The sequence below is a fragment of the Vidua macroura genome, chromosome 2 (assembly GCF_024509145.1).
Source record: "Vidua macroura isolate BioBank_ID:100142 chromosome 2, ASM2450914v1, whole genome shotgun sequence".
Classification (NCBI taxonomy): Eukaryota; Metazoa; Chordata; class Aves; order Passeriformes; family Viduidae; genus Vidua; species Vidua macroura.
In genome coordinates, this window is record NC_071572.1 from 59,585,009 (window position 1) to 59,603,058 (window position 18,050).

Genomic DNA, 18,050 nt, shown 5'->3' on the forward strand with positions numbered 1-18,050 from the left:
TACTCTGCCTAGTGATTTGGGAAGGCTTATTATCAGCAAACCCTTGCCAGACTATTTTACACAGCATCCTTGCCCAAGTTCTTATTTATCTTGCACATTTTAATTAAATCATTTCACTTTCATATCAGCACTAATTCTGAAAGAGGAGTCAACCAGTATTTGTTTATAAAAAGCTTGTTATAAGCAAAGCACTCATTAGGCTTTGCCTGATAATCTCCACTGTTCATTATCGCAGGGCAATTGCTATTGCTGTAACATTAAGCTTTAAATACTTTGCTCCCTTTATCTTCGTTAGTGATACATGCTTTAAATTATCACAAACGTGACACATTTTATCCTCCTTAGCTGACACAAATGCCATTTCAGAGACTTCTGCAATAATAGTAAATATCCTCCAAAAAGCCTCTCTGAAGATCATATCTTTCTTTCAAAAGCCTTTTCTCCACATACTCATTAGATGAGTGAACTGAAACATAAACCACATCTGTTCTCCAACGGGAAGCCACAAATCTCTGCTGCCAATGAGAATCATATACTTTCTTAACAAACCACTTACATTTATTGATTTAAGGAATTATCCTTATTTTGAAAACAGTCTCCATAATATACATTACTAGTCATTTTGGAAAAGAAATGGAACAAACTGATTTTTTTCCACCTCCACACAGTATATCCCTATTTAGAAAACAACAGGCTTCATAAAACCTTTTCTAAGTGGGAAGTCCTCAACAAAACGAAAAACAAATGTGCTTAAAAGACACTACTGAACTGTGATTTTTCTTGGAAAGTTTCTATTTTTCTTTTATTGTACTGGAACAGCAGTGAGTTTATCTGAATGACACAGATAGGTGTAAAAATTGTTTAGGAGGCTGCTCTGGCATCTAAGTTCACATAAGTAATGAGTGATCCAGAATGGCTGCCATCCATGGCTGCCAGACCTTGGATCCTGACACAGCCAGTGCACAAAGAGTTAGGATACCTGAACATTATGCTTCCACCTGAATACAGTGTCTATTTCTCTCCTTTTTGTATAATACCCCTCCAGGCAGATCAACTGCAAAGCACAGTCTCCATATCAACACTATGTGTATGTAGCTTAGCAGAGAGCATTAGAGGAATTTCCATAAAAAACATGGGTGAAAAGTAAGATGAAGTAGAATAACTCAAAGTTTAGCTTCCTCAACTGATCACATATTTTACATTCAACAAAATCTTTAGTTAAAAATAGGTATGCTCACTGGCATAGATGTCTAGAAATGCCTCATCATGCCTTATCTGTCATCACCTTATTTAACCTTGTCATATCTCAGTATGCCCCTTTTCTACCTCAACAGGCAGTCCACTGCACCCTTGTCTTTGCTGCATTGCTTTACTTTGGGCATCTTTTGCCATGATTAGGAACTTGAAGGCAAAAATACACACAGGTCAATGAGCTAACAATAACTATTGGTTAATAGAACCCCACCAGGAGAGATTAGTCATATATTTGCCACCCCTGCCACAAGTTACCGGGTCAATCTCTTCAAGACAGTTGGTCACATGGGGAAGCATAAGACCCTATAGACCTGCAGAACAGGCAGATCCTCAATCCTGCTGATGTAATCTTAACCTCAGTACATTTCCTCTCAAAGTTTTAGACCTTTTCAGGTCAGTATTCTTCTGAGTCCTTGACTTACAACTACTAGCACAAAAATTTAACTTCTCTCTGCTTTTGTTTTTCATATTTTGAGTGGCTTTAGTGTATGTATTTTTTCACAGCACAACAACATTTTTTCTCTGTAAATCTGAGCCAAGGTCACACAGCTGTGCTTCACAAACCCAAGCCCTGGAGCACAAACAGCTGAACCTGTGGGCTACTCCACAGGGTTACAAGCTTATACATTGCTTGCTTGTTTACTGAACCAAATGCATAGCTGGAACAAGTTGAAGATTATTTGTTCCATACAGACATCAACACAGCCTCCACACTAACCAGGAGCTGATTATCCAGAGAAGAAAACAAGCAAATCAGAAAACCAAAACAAGGAAAGAAGGGCACCGCTCAGCAAATTTGGCTAATAGGCATCACAGAGATACACTGGAAGGCTCATAAAAAATAAAGACAGATACACAATCAATAGTATGACTCAGTAATTGCTTTATGCATGTGAACAATGTTTTCAAAAGTCGAAAACAATGTCTGCAACAGAGATGTTAGCAAGATGCAATGCTAAATTCCTCATATTCTTTAGTGAATGTCATAGTGCTGGGTAATGAATTATTCTTGACACTGCTAAAGTCTTCTGTTGTCTGAAACCTTTTATCTTTGGCAGTCTAAAGTAAATGGCAGAATGGAAACGTGTGCTTCTCAAATGTATCCTGGCATCTTCTTGCAGGACAGAAATTGGCATTTTGTTGACAATTTTCATAGAGCATTTCATACTGCGTTGTCAATACTCCATGTAGTGAAATGTCCTGCATCCAAAAGTGACCTAAGCTGAAAGAAAATTAATAAACAAACATAATGCATCTTGCTGATTCTGTTCCCAGATGACACAATCCCTACCCTAAAGAGATAACCCTTGATTTTTTAGTAAAGGATAAGGTAAACAGGTGCAGCAGCCAGGCATTTACCGTATCAGAGGTTCTCAAACTGCTATCTGTGTACAAAAGGCCATGTGGCTTTGGACCTTCTGTCTTATTTTTTTCAACTGCTTAAGCTCTTCAAGAGAGAATTAAAAATAAATTTTCTTGCATTCAACAAAAAAGAATGTTTTCCTAAAATTGCATTTACACTTGCAAAACAATTATTTGCAAGCTGAAATACAAAATGGGAAAGGAGTGGGTTATGGATCTATGAGTGAAACACATGTCTCACAAGACAATCTTAGCATGATTTCATTTACCTCTGATTGCCGCTGTGAGTTCATTTCTTCCCAGCTTCCTGTGAATAAAGCTGCAAATAATTCTATGCTTTAATGTGTTGTCTCATGTGGGTACCTATACTCTGCCGCAGTGCATGCTACTCCAGTCAGTTTTACAATCCATCTGCACAGACTTTTAATGGAAAGATCACAAAAGCTGGATGCAACATTCATGATGATGAAGTGACAGATGCACATTCTCTTGTTTGCTGCTGCTTTGTGTGAAGAGCTCATTTATATGAAATCCTAGTCTACCTCCCTTACTCCCAGTGACTAGAGGAGTAGTTTTTACATTGATTCCATGGGACTAGTGCATATAAACATTTGTGTTTGAACATGTACAACTCAGTGTGACTTAGTGGAAGAAACTAGCATGAGGAAGAAGTCATCTGTGACTAGGAAAGGCTAGAAAACATAAAGCAAATAATATATACAGAAGGGAAAAAGAAGAAAAAATGGCAGAATCCTGAAGGAAGCATTTCATCTTCCTGTATCCATTCACAAGCAAATAATTAATTTCATGTGTCAAATGTGCATAGGAAGTCTCCTGGACTGGTTTTCACTTAAACGGTTTCAGCTGATATAGGTGAACATTTGTTTTACTGCTTGATTTTCAGTTACCACTTTTCTTTTAAGTTACCAAAAACATGTTCATGCCATTGCTAACCATTTAGTTTTAAGGAATTCTTTTTGAGTATGTGTAGCATTCAGTGAAAAAGTGCTTTAAGTACATTATCCTTCTGACTTGCTGTAGTGTGGTTTTTGCTTTAAGTTTGTGTTTGCCCACTATTCTCCTCCCTAATCTCCTCTCCTCCCAAGTTACCAATCTCCCCAAGCCCTTCCCTAACTTCCTCCCTCCCAAGCTGTCTGTCCTCCCTATCTCTACCCCTTTTTCCAGAGTGTTCCTTGTCTATCTTGTAGTATTCGATACCCCATTTGTTGCTTTGTATTATCCCCCTCCCCTGCTCTCCCTGATAGGTTTATAGAATGTTAGTCCTGCCCTAGATTCCTCCCCTGCCATGCCCTCATTGGTTAGTTGCCCTATACCACTCCCCCTATAAAAACCTCTGCAGACCCCCCCCGGGCTTTGTCTTGGGGTCCCAGGTTGTGGACCTTATAAATCCATCCAGTTTTACCCCAAGTCCCGTGTCGTCATTATCTGTTCCTGCGCCGGACCAAGCAATAGCTGGGAATAGCAGAGCTCACAGGGGGAAGGTCATGCCCCTGCTGTCGCTGCCCAGCATGGTACAGTGCACTGCAACACTGACTCTTCATTCCTTAGAAAGAAAACTATGAAAAATATCTTGCCTTTCAGAAAATCAGCTGAGTTAACTCTCCTTCATAAAGAAACTACTTAATTCTTCTGCAGATACCTCTCTTAGATTTTCTTTTGATATGTATTGAATTCTTACGCTGTCTCTTTCTCTATTCTTTTACAGGTAAAAGTGTTAAGGTCATAAATACATCTAAATGCTTACATACCTATCTAAGCACATATTTGGGAACTGTTAGTATTTTGGCTTCATTTGTGTTTCATAAATTTTTTTATGGGAAATTCTATGATAACTTTCTTTCTCACAATTTTTCAATCAGGATTGAAACCTTTATTGTGTATTTCCTAGCTCAGTTTGAAAAGGGATTTAATGCTGTTTAAAGGTGACGTAAGCACACCACTGTTCTATACCCCAATCAATTATGTCAGTGGAAAAACTTACTTCTATTGACTTGGTGGGCTTTGATTAGATGTCTACAAAAACAAACAAACAAACAAAAACCAAACAAATAAAACTCCAAACAAACAAACAAACAAAACAAAACAAAACAAAACAAAAAAAAAACCAAAAAAAAAAAAACAAAAAAAAAAAACAACCTGCTACTGTGACTTAAGAATGTCCAATACCACCAGTAGGCTAATCTTCACAGTTCATGACCTTACACTGTGTATGATATATTCAGCTGTATGCGCCAGAAGTTATTCAGTTAATTATATGCCTAAAAACCTCTTTGGTCACAGTTTCCTCCATTAAGCTCAATATAAGATGTAGGTAGTGATCCTTTTCACAGAGGACATATTTTTACAGATATGCTTAGTTTGCATATAAAATAAAGGTGTACTTTGATCTGTACATTGTTTCAACAAATGCAGAATAAAATGAAGTTGAAACTTGATGTTGTGAACAGTGATATAAGTCATGATCATGTATTAAATTGTAGTGTCCTGGAGCCCAGTGTGGAATTATGATGGCTGTCAATTAGCTGCCTTTGGAATCATCCTTCATGTGCAAATACAAAAGGTCCTACACTGCTGTCTTCTTCACGTTAAAGGCATCAAGCTCGTGCTGCATGGACACATTTGTGACAATCTATGATAGGGAAAAAGCCTTAGAAAACTTAATTAATACAAATAATATTTTCTTTTTCTCTATAAAATATTTTATAACTAATTTTGTAATAAAATAATGTCAAAGCTCTGTGAAGCTGAAACCAGAATACATATAAGCACATGCCAAGCCACTAGAAAAAAGCCCTCCGTGCCAGCAGAAATTAGAGTAAATAGGGACAGGTGACAAAAACGTACAACTGTTTCTGTAGCACTTTTCAATTTTCAGTGTTTTTATAGTTATTACTGAGCTATCCTGCTTGGCACTGTAAGGTGTTAATGGCTACTAGCAAGCCTGTCTTTGAACTGCAGACAATCACAGACATCATTAAAGCTATTGAGAGTGTTAAGTATTTAGGCTTAAGCGTAAGAAACCACTCATGTACTAAAAGTGCTGAAACAGTAGATGTGACTGTCCAGAGCCAGACAGAAACCTGTGATTGAGCTAACTCAGGGAAAATGAAAAAGCCTCCTTTCTCCCATAATTTTAAATCTAAAGTCTGACCAGCTGCTTCCCTCAAGCTTTGAGCAGCACAACCATGAAAGGAATGTCAGGAGACACTGAGATAAACATCTCAAAGCAAAGCCACTAATGGAGGGAGAAGATGAACTTCTGGGACAACAGGATTCTCCAGGAAACACCGGCAAAAAAACCATCTCACATCACCTTGAAAGAAGTTGGAGGTTGAATTTGAAAAAGGCATTAAGTCTTCCAATAAATCCCTTTTCTAGCACATCAGAACAGGAAGGTTGCTGAAGAGCCTATGCCTACATTTATTTCAATCAATGAGACTGAGAGCAGGGAAGAAAGGTCAAACACTGGACTACTGTAGTCTCCACTCCTTAATTCTTTGTTCATTCTTTGACCCTGTTTATATTTTCCCCAAACTACTATCTCTAGGACTAGTGTTCCCTAGGGCCCCAATAAGCAAGCTGGATGTAAGGCAGTTGGTACAACTTAGCCTTGGAACATGGAATTCACCTACTAGGTTTCGTCTCCTTTCCTTAACAAAAGGCAGAGTCTAGAGTGTCAACAGAATCAAGGAGTGCACAATGAAGAAAAGTCCAGAGAAAAAAACAGTTAAGGAATTTTCTGTTATCTACATTGCAGTGTAAAGGAATCCGAGGAAGTTTGTATTTCATTCCACTTTTTATTCAGAAGTTCTGTCTTAGATCAAGCAATTTGCTGATTTTATTAAGAAAAAAAGAGGTTATGAATCAAATGGATCAATTGAACAGTCACATATCATCTGTCCTAAATGAACTCGAGTTGAAATAGCTGAACAACTTACCACTGCATGTCAATTCTCATTTAAAGCTGCCTTGTTATCAGAAGTCTTGGGAAGTAGCTAATATGGCATTAGTTTTAAGAAGTTACCGGGAAAACCTGAAAACTACAAACCAATAGATCTAGCATATTCACTGAATACATACAAGTACAGAGCAATTAGGCTAGTTTATGGGTACACGTGACATGTTCTAAAACAGAGGAGTCTCTTTTATTAAGAGACTTTTATGTCACTTATAATGATGACAAAATCCACAGGAATCCACTGAGGGTGTCCTAAAGCAAGTAGAAAACAATCTAGTGCAATTCCCAAAAGACATGTGTCAGAGTCCTTTGCCAAAGGTTGTTTAGGAGCCCAGACTTACATAACAGAGCAGGGAAGGTCTTCACTTATATAAACAGTTGGTAGAAAGGAAGAAAACAATGTGGGAGTAAATAGTCAGCTTTCCCAGTAAGAAGGAGCATGAGTTGTTTCCCACAGGAATTTGCACAGGTGCCTGGACTGTTTAAAATATTCATAAACAATGTAGAAAAAAGGATGAAAGAACTAAGTTCACTCACAATATTAGGTATTCTAGATTTACTTTGGAGAATAACAGAAGTGCTGCATGGATATTATAATACACCTAAATAAAACACAGTGAGGTACTGTTTCCAGCCCTAACCTAAAAGGTACAGGCTGGTAGTAACCCGCATAATACAGTACTTTCAACTGGCTTTATCTGATCTTCTTATAGCTACCTTAAAAAGTATGAATTGGGTTTGTTTCTTTTTTACATTTATGTTCAAAGGGAATAAAAAATGTGAGGGCAGAACTAGTTTATCAGAGTGGAATTTCTGTAGCAAAAAAAGCACATACTGATTGTACACTTGCATTTGGCTTGAAGGTAGGTATGGATGTTGCAGAGTAAAAAGTCTGTATTATATATTGCTGAAAAACTATGTGGGATGGAGTGAGCCAAAACTAGTGTTTTCTTCCAGCACATACTGTCTCCAAACCTTGAATGGGCCTTAGTTTGGAGAGTACTAGTTGTACCAGTTGGCAGGAACCATTTTCTGACATGCTAAAAGATAAACAGTGGCCTAATTTAGGGCTCTCATGGCCTCAGACCATGGCTGATGCCTTCCTGCTTTGTCATTTGTCAGCATGGTGTGGTGACCCCTGACACTCTTTTAGATAAAGCATGGTTACTGTTTGGAAGGGAAGACAATTGAGCCAGGATGCTTTCTAGTATAAACCAGAAACCCAACTGATGCTGTGAAGACAGCAAGGAGGACAGTAAGAGGAAGAAGGCCAGCCTTTTTTTTTTTTTTTTTTTTTTTTAGTAAGAAAAGAGCTTAGTTCTATTTCTGTAAGCAATGCCCCACCTTCAGGGACAAGTGATCATATTGGATCTATTAAGTTTTCCAGCATAGATAGATGATAATCCCAGGGGCACAGTGTTTGAAAGATTTTGTTGCCCTGATTCATGTACTAGGATAAATTCAGAAGGACTACTTGACAAGGCAAGGAAGTAGTAAAATCCAATATATGTGACTTTAAAGGGAGGATCATTGGAGGAGGAAAAGGTCCTAATTTTATGTATGAATGAATGAGTTCAGAGATGGATAATAATTACAGAGGTATGAGATCCTGGTCTTACAGACCCAGGGCAAACTCACCTTTGTGTTCAGTCGTAGTTGGGGGTAAGGAAAAAAAAAAAGTAAAAATTAGGAATTATTAGAAAGGCTGATAGCAGTCTGAAAAACACATTCAAAGGTATGAAACAACTTCTATACAGCACTGGAAAAGAGAGTATGATATGACATAAGTCTGTAAAACCACAAGTAGTACAGGAGGATGTCTAGGATAAGTACAGCTAGCTCTTCTATACCAAATCTATGGGTCATCAAATGAAACAAGCATGAAACTGGTGCCTTCAGAACAAATGAAACAGAGTGCTACCACTCAGTCTATGGGCTTTAACTGCCAAAACCTTGCCCCACAGCCCTCACCATATGCAGGTTCAGGAAGCAGCTGGGCAACCTCACTGAAATCTCTAAAGGAAGTCTTGTCTCTGAGCCACAAATTACTGCTCAGTAGGAGAGTATACAGGGAAGTATCAAATATACTTGTTCTGGTCTTAATCTCTTTTGCAGGCCTCTGGTTTTGGCTGCCATCAGGCACTGTGACAGATGGACCTCTGCTGTGGGTTAGAACAACCATTGCTACATTCTTGTACTGTAACTGGGTTTTACTACTACGTTCAGAGGTGCAGGACTTTCCCCAGACTCTTTTCAAATAAATAGGATTGGTTTTTGTACAAACACACAAAACTGATGCTTGCAATTGATTTCAGAGCATCCTGACAAAGGTTAAAATATTGACTAGCTCCTTGAAGCCAAGCAACTGTACACACTTTACATACACACAGATATACACAGGTGCTGGCTCAAATGAACTCACTAAATCTGTGTATCTTTGCTACAATGCAAGGAAGCTAATAAAAATTAAAAAAAAAACAAAAAAAAAAACAAACAAAAAAACCCAAAAAAAACCAAAAAAACAAACAAAAACAAAAACAAAAACAAAAACAAAAACCAGAAAACAACGGCTGGCATATTCTAACAATAGGTTTAAAAACACTTTACAAGTTTTAGTATCCTCTGAATGTGTTTGCAAATATCTTGCAGGAATGTTTAGCCAAAAGGACTTGGTTTTTATCAGACAGGGAGTGAAGCCAGAATGTCTGCCAGTGTGGTAATCTGATGGTTGGGCAATTTTTGTCAACCAAATGTGTGTGAAGTGAATTTGAAATGTACAAATTCAGAGCCTGGCAAGAGTTTGAAGTCATGTAACTGTCATCACTTCCAGTAAAACCTGAGCCGCTCACATTCGGCTGCCAGACACTTTGAATAAGCTGCTGCCAGACAGCCAGCTATCTGAGACACCTTTCCATGCAAACACTGGATCAGAGATTTCTAAAACAACACGATTATTCCTGAGTCTCAGCAACCTCAAGGTAAGAAACACAGAACAAAACAGACATTGCATTAGAAATAAAACAGCTCCAGATAACAAGTATGGTAAAAGACATTTACACCTTGCAGTATATTCAGCTGATTCAATGCCTCTTCTGCATGTTATAATGGTGCCTGTCTGGGGCAGAGAGATCACTTACTTGTTTATGCAGGATTCCTTTCAGTTAAAACCTTGTCTTCTAAGGAGGTTTTTGCTACTTTTCATGTATTGTAGATATGAGAAGAACTCTGAGGAGGAAAAAAAAGAGTTCAGAAAATAAGAGTCAGTAGCTGCTGCTAAGTGTCACGTTTTAGCCTTTTAAGTGTACCAACAAAAGACCTTGATGCCTAAGTAGGTGGGAAAAGAAATTTCAGGAATACCGAATCCTTCACATTTTAGCACAATAACATGACAAAATGACCTGTGACAAATAATTTTGTGCTCTTCTAAAGTGGAGTCACTGGGATTAATAGCCTTTAAAACCTTCCATTTCTCTTACATTTGATAGGGGTGCCCTAAGGGGTTGGTTTTAGGTTAAACCACAGAGTGACACTGACTCATTTGAGGTCTCTTAATGCCTGTCTAGAAGCTGCTGGGTCTGGAGCACCTACTGCTAATGCTTAATGTGCTTTGCATTAGCACCTCATGTCAGGAGAACCTGACATTGGCAGATAAATGGATGCTTTACAGTGCAATGTTCCCTTCTGCTTCTTAACTAATCAGCAGCAGCAGGAAAGGCAATAGAGGGGATTTGACAAGGTTTAATCACAATTCAATTTGAAAACAAGTAAGTATAGCTTGAAACCTCACTGGCATAGTTTTTACAATATCTTCTAAGCCTCCTAGCCTATGGAAAACAAAACAAGGCAATTCAAAACAAGTAAACTAATGATGATAGAGCAGCTGGCATGTGAAGATTAAAGAACACTTCACAACTTCACAAACATTACTGTCAATATTTTGCTGAAGTGGGAATTATCCATGGTTCATACATAAGGAAACTTATGGCACAGTGGAGTTGGAATCATTTTTTGAAAGGAAATCCCCAGTGCTAGACTGCATACAACCACACACAAATGTGGTAGGCAAATTGCTTACTAAAGGTAAAATTGTCACTTGTTCACTTTCCTTGTTCTCAACTGAGAAAAAAATAAGCTTCACTACAGCTTTTTGTTCCTCTTCTGGCTATGTGAATTGCTGAATGCAGTCTAGAGAGATGGATATCCTAAAAATGCATAAAGGGAAAGGATACAAAATTGTGCAAGTGTCACCTTCAGGGTACTCTATCATCACTGCCAAACTGGATCGCTTGGGCACTAGCTGTCAGTACCAAGCTGTGATTTATTCAGAAGGCCATTGGTTGGATGGTGCTTTTAGGCCTATTTTAGGAAAGTTCAATGTTAAAATCCAGCACTAGAATGAGGTAAAACTGAGTTTCTTGGTACAGAGTTTGAATTTTCTGGGTGTCACTTCTCTGCTTCATCCTGTACAATGACCTCCCACCCTTTTTCTTAGTTCAGCATGAAGCAATACGCAGAATAAATAAATAGACTCCACAACTTGGGGTAGTGATGAAGTGGATATGTATGTCAGTGCCCAACACAAGTGAGATAGCTCTCCAAAACTTGTGTCCCAAGCCTCAGTTTGACCCACACCTTTATTCCTAAGGGTGTTCCATATGCAATACATTGCACAACTTTTTCATGAATATTTAACCCCTGGCCTTGCCTGTCCCCACCTCTCATGCTAAATAAGTCCACGCCCTTCTGGGCACGCGTGGTTTGCTGTGGTGGTTGTATGGGGGTCTCTCGGTGGTCCTGACGCTGAAGATTGTGGTCTTCCTCATGACTGAACTTTTGAACTTTTCCTCTCTGCGCGTGCGCTTTTGGTCCTTTGGTGCTTATCCAAGTACGTCTGTCAGTCTTGATAGGCTTGGAGACAGAGGAGCTTCTTTATCTGGGTTCTTTGCCTTCTCTGGTATTGTTCTTTATGCAAGAAGCTTAAAAAATTTGCATTTTCTTATGCACTTTGTGCCAGGCAGAGGTTTCTTAAGTAAAAGGTTAAAATTCAATACATAACTCTACAAGCTAAAATGTAAGTGCTTAGTTCATTTTGTTAACATGAGTAAAGTCCAAAAATCTCTATTTCAAGCAGAAGAAACAAGTACCCTCAAAAGCAAGTGTAGCTATAATGATAAATGATTTTACTTCCAGTGGCACCCTGGAAGATTTATCTACTGTCAAAGACATAGGTATGACATGCTTAAGCTTTGACAAATAATGTTTCTGAGATGGCATTGCATAAAAGTCAGGAAATTATGCTCTCATGAAGATTTAATGGGATTCTTGTCTACATTGTAATTAGGATGCAGCATTTTAAATGTTATAAACAACTCCTTTCCTGTTATTTTGTAGCAATGTACTTACATGGGCAACTCCAGGGTATTTTCTAACTTTCAAGAATTTAACACTGTTTTAAAAATCTTATGCAAGATCTACATTAAAATATCAACCAACAAATGAAAACACTTTTTCTTGTGTTTTTTACAGGCAAAGAAGTAAACTTGATAACACATTACTTCAACAATCCACATAGATAGGTGATAGGTGATAGATAGATAGATAGATAGATAGATAGATAGATAGATAGACAGATAGATAGATAGAGCGGGTGAGCATATTTTGACCTCTGGGACTACACCACAGCAGCATAGACTGTTTTCATGGCAACCTACTAAATGGCTCCTAAAGAGCTGTACTAACCAAAGCGATGATGTAGAGATGCATTCATGCACTAAATGAAAAAATTGGTCATGAGGGAGAAGTCAGTCCAGGTGTTCCACTCTCCTTTTGTATTCCACAGGCCTATAGAGCTTTGGTATTATGGGAGCAGTGTGCCTTACCTTTCCTCAGCAACAGAAGTGCTCTTCTAAGTTCATGTATGTGGACCAAAAGCTACCTGGAAAGAGCAAAAGCTGAAAGGAATTTCATGCAACAGATAAAATACATTTCTGCTGCTCTGAAGTATTCCTCCTGCAAAGTTAGTTTGCAAACAAGAGAAACTTCTCAAGGACATTTACAATAGACTGCTATGGACAGACTAACTGATGTTAAAACTACTAGTTTTTTCCATAGGATAAGGCTTTTATGATATTCCTTCTTACAAAGTCTCAAATCTTCTTCATCAGGGAAAAAACAAAAACAAAAAAACACCTTACCCTTTTGACTGGAGGGTATTTAATATAGTAGTGGTATGCATTTGTACTGGTGATGCTTCATGTGTCTCCTCACCAGTCCTGAATGATTTCAGAGAGTTCAGAAAGCTGATGAAGTATGAAAATACACAAATGAGTTTTTTGGAGGCTGCTCCTGTCCCAGAAATGAACACATGAATCAGGAGTTTTTACAAATAAACTGCCAATTAGAGATGTGTAAGAGGGAGAGGGGATTTTAGTTTGGTGGACTGAGGAGCCGTTTCCTAACTGAGGAGTTATGTGGCTTGCACTGCCTCCAGCTCATTAAAGGGGAAATCAGTTTTACAGGAGACAAGCTGACTAGACTAGCAATAATGGCATTAAACTTACAACAAAAGGGGAGATTAAAAAGGGGCAGCAAATAAACACTCATTTAGCACAGACAAGTTGTCAAGAACAAAATTAATCAAGACACTGAATGACAGAAAGAAAATAAATTCTTTAATTGCCTATTCATGAATGGTAGGAGCTTGTGTGGTAAACAGGAAGAGTAGGAACTACTTGTACTATGAGAATGAATTTGACCTGTTCAATATTACTGGAACTTGAAGGAAGATTTCTGTGATAGGAATGTTAAACTCATTCGCTCTAAGCAATTTAGGAAAACTGCAATGGCAAGAGAAGAGAAGAAGAGGCACTATGTGGCAATAACCGATTTCAACACACTGATAACTATGTACTAAATGCCTTTGTTTACAGATCAATCTCCCTTGTCACAGAGACTGTGACAAGGACAATTAGATGCAGGCAGATACTTACCATAAAACTACCCTGTGGAGGAGGATGATTACTCCCTTAAACCCCTTCTAAAAGGTCTATGAAGAGGAAGAAGAAAAAAGACCTTTTGTACTGTATGAGCTTTTAAAAAAATAGGATTTTCACAGGTGAGTATCTGGTTGAAAGATGTATCTCTACAGGCTTGACATTTCCAGTAATAATATACCTTTGAAATTCTGAAAAATGATTGATAAAAATTTCCTCAATCAAAAAGTTTTGTGTCTCTCCTTAGAGAATTCTGTACAAGACAGCTCAAATAAAATTTATTCCAGGACTCAAAGTTAGCTATTCCTTAAATGAAAGCAAGAACTTGATTCCATTAGCTGCATAGAAATAGAATGCAACACGGCATCTACTCTAAAATGGCCACATTGAAACAAGACAAGTTTGTGCCTAATAAAAAAAGGAAGATTTTCAAAGGAAAAAAGTATGTAAGCAATATCAAAGATATTTAAAAGTACTTTAAGAGATGATTTAAGAATTGCTATCAAGTCTATTCTATCCCAGTCTAGCTGAAAAGATGAAGACAATGTGAAATTTTAAATATAAACAGGTTGGACAGGGAGCCAAGAGAGGAAATGGATTAGATCATTTGAATTTAGAATTTGAATGGCTACCAAAGACAGAAGAATATAGGAGGGATTCTATGGCTATCTGAATACTGAATTTAGTATGCTAAAAGGAATGTTTAATGTATCTGGTGCAAAAGCAACCTTACAGAAGTGTTTGTCCATTGTTAAATGGAAAGCATGCAGTTGTCAAAAATAATACAGAAGAGAGTGAATTGCGGAATAAATATTTCAGCTCTGGGACTGTGAAAAAGCCAGATGTAATCATATCATTTGAAGGCAGAGATGAAATGTTACACTTAAAACAACAAAGGCAGCATGTTCCAAGTACCAGCTATCTAGGCTGTGTCTTTTATTTAAAATGCATGTAGGTACATTAGGGAAAAAAATGAGCCCAATAAGCTTTGTTAGGCCATTTATTATTATTATTTGGAATAAATCTTAGATTTCTGAGGCAGATCCTGAGCATTGAATGGAATTTGAAGATAAGTCTCTATTTTGCTTTCAAATGGTGGACATCATCTACTTGGATTTCTCTGAGGCTTTTCATAGAGTTTCCCACAGTCTCCTCCTCAAATAAGCTTATTTTGCATGACAGTCTAAACAAAATTTCTGTGTGGTGGGTGGGGAACTGACTGACTGACCAGGAGCACACAGAGCGTGGTGGTAAAGAGCTCCTTTCCAAACTGGCAACCTATCACAAGTGGGGTCTCCCAGGGATTAATACTGGGCCTAATGCTGTTTAATAATTTGTCTGGATGACGGGATCAGGTGCACCCTGATGAAGTTTGCTAAGGATACCAAACTGAGAGGAGAAATGAGCACTTTGTAAGGGAGAGCCATCCTGCAGGAAGATCTGGGTAGACTGGAAGAGTGGGCTAAACAGAACCTTATGAAGTTTAGCAAAGATGAATGTAAGGTCTTGCACCTGGGAAAACATTCCAGGCGTCTGGCACAGACTGGAATCTGCCCAGCTGAGGAAGAGCTCTGTGGAAAGGGGTCTGGGGGTCCTGATGGACAAGCTGCTGAATACAGGTGAATGATGTGCTGCTGTGGCAAAGCAAGCTAACAGATTGCTGGATTGTATCATAAAGGGCATCACCAGCAGAGATAAAATGTTATTTTTCCACTCTGCTCAGCACTTGTCAGGCCACACCTGGAATACCGTGTTCAGTTTTGGTCTCTGCTATATGAAAAAAATATGTAGATAGGCTGGGAAAGGTCCAAAGAAGGCCTGCAAAGATGATGAAAGGACTGGGAAGCCTGGCATGTGAAGTTAGGATGAGAGAATTGGGTTTGTTCAGTTCCAGGAAAAGACTTTAAGGGGAAACTGTCTTCCAGTATTTAAAGCATGGCTACAGCAAAGATAGAGACTCCCCTTTTACATGGAACAAGTGATTACTGGGTGGATTCCAACTGGAAATAATAGGAACATTTTTCACAATGAGGACGGTGAGCCATTGGAATATTCTTCCCCAGAAGTGGCGGATTCCCCTAGACTGGACACTTATGATTCAGCTGGACAGGGTAATTGGCCATGCTTTTGCCAAGAGTGGTTGGACCAGAGGATCCTTGAAGTTCCTTCCAACCTAGTATTATTCTATGAATTCTATGATAAATGGGGTAGTCTAGGTAAATATATGCCTGTCTGTCTGACATCATTCTTGGGAAAAGAAATAGAACATCTAATGGAGAAATTGAGTAATAAAGAATAGAAGGTAGCATATTTAATGCTACATGCAACATGTTTTATGGACAAAAGAACTTGTCAAATTACTGAAATATACATTTTTTATGGGTACAGAGGCACGAGGTAAAAGCTGCTAGATTTCAGAAGAGAATTGCACAAAAGCAGGATGGCAAACATTAAATTATTTTAAAATAGCTAAAAGACAAGGCTTATAGGCAATTTTAAACTGGAAACATTGGGAGCATATACATTTTATTTGATGCTTTTCTAGGTTATGTTCCGGATTCCATGTTGCTAATACATTTTCACAATAACTGAGAAAAAGCCAAAACTGATCAAATGTGCATATGAAAAATGTTGAGAAAATAGGAAACAATAAAGAGAAAGATTACTCAAGCAAATCCATTCTAAGCCTCTTAGTAAACTTAACAAGGATATTTTTATCAGGCAATGGACAAGACAGACTCCACTGAAGTTATATGAGACTATTCCTGAAAGCAGTTTCTGTGCATGAGACTAGATTTGCAGTTGGATAACTTTGGAATATTTATAGAGCAATGACTAAAATTGTTTGTTTGATTGGTTGGTTTTTGTAGGAAAAGAAAGTTACTGGAAGTACATTGTACTTCATGCATAAGAAAAGTTGAGATTCCAGTTTACAAACCAGGTACATATAAATCATCAATCTTCCTCTTCACATGTAGTCCAGACCTTCTATATAGTTCTTTGGGAGGAAGGAAAAAGATGGGAAGAGAGGAAAATGCCACAGCTAAAATTAAATGGTCAATTTTATTCAGATCTTGGTCCATCAGCATCCAAACTAGGCAGAAGTCAGAACACACACTGGATTTCCCTTGAATTTTTTTTTTTTTTTTTTTTTTTTTTTTTTTTTTTTTTTGCATATAAATGTCCTTCTTATGGAAATTCAATGCAAATTGTGGAAGAGAAGGATGCAGAGGAGACAGACAGAAAGGGGAGACTGAGTGCTGCACCAACCCAGCTTTTTCAGCACAGGCAATGAGATAGTGATCAACAGTTTAATCTGTATTGAAGAGAATTTGTCCCAAATTTATTTCAAGTTTCCCTACCTGGATTACTTATTTATTTGCTGCATAACTTATTAAAAATAGTTAAATCTCAAATTTCCATACCTCTGGTGATTCTGTGTCCATAATCCTTTGTTGCTATTTAGGTTTGCAATTTGATTGGCTCAAGACTGAGAGTTGCATAAGGAAGAACTGACCCAGAGACATGAAATGCTTAATATTACACTGAATGGCTGATTAACAAAAGGCAAGTTTATCAGCTGGGTGTTTGCAGTTCTCTGGCATATATAAATTTGGAGTTTCTTCATGTCAGAATTCTCCTATCATCAAGCTAACTTGATTCTTGTTTTGGTTTGAAAACAAAACTAGTGAGAGACTCTAAGTCAGAAATACAATTTATTAGGAAAAGGGAAAAAAAAAAACCAAAATACATGTAATAATACAAAAGAAAAAACTACTGATAGAGTCAGAATACAACCTGACACCCTTTTGGCCAGGGTGCTGGTAGCAGTGTAAATTGGAGTGGCTGCAGTCCTCCTGGAGTGGCAGATGTGGTTTTGTTACAGTAGTGATCTTGTAGAAAGGTGTAGTCTTCTTTTGAAGATCTAGTGGAAAAAATCCAGCTGTTGCTCTGGGAATCCAGTGGACAGGCTGAGTCTGGTGTCCCAAAATCTCAGATTATATCCAGTTAGGAATGCCTGCCTCTTCTGTCTGGGCAGAGCATCTCACAATAGGATGCTCTAACTTTTATCGGTCATGCAGCGATATTCAATAGGCCATTAACAGCAGATGTCTCCCCGGGGGGAGGATTAGTTTGTGGAAGAGATAAAGAAAACTGCCCATTTAACAACAGATAACTGCCACACCTCGAACAGATGGCAAATAGAATACATACTGCCTTGCAATCTAGGGCAATTCTTCACTGTGGGTGTATTTACATTTCTTTAATTTGCCCAAGAGACATATTTCCTTAACAGAATAATGTCACCATATGCAAGAAATGCCGCTGGTTTGTGGATCTACCTTAGTGTTAAACATTATGAACCCTCTTATTATTGCTAATAACCACCCATTAGTGATGCACTAGATCATGCTGAATTACAGAGAACTCAGCTTTTTTCTTGAGCATTTCCCTCCCACAAA

At 38.1% G+C, this 18,050-nt stretch overlaps 1 long non-coding RNA gene across 1 annotated transcript; it reads right to left on the reverse strand.

Moving 5' to 3' along the window:
* Positions 1–2,117: 2,117 nt before the first annotated feature.
* Positions 2,118–9,821, reverse strand: LOC128803945 (uncharacterized). The gene is made up of 2 exons (XR_008435879.1): positions 9,733–9,821; positions 2,118–2,476 (listed from the first exon to the last, which is right to left on the reverse strand). It is a non-coding gene; the product is annotated as an uncharacterized LOC128803945 (long non-coding RNA).
* Positions 9,822–18,050: the final 8,229 nt, after the last annotated feature.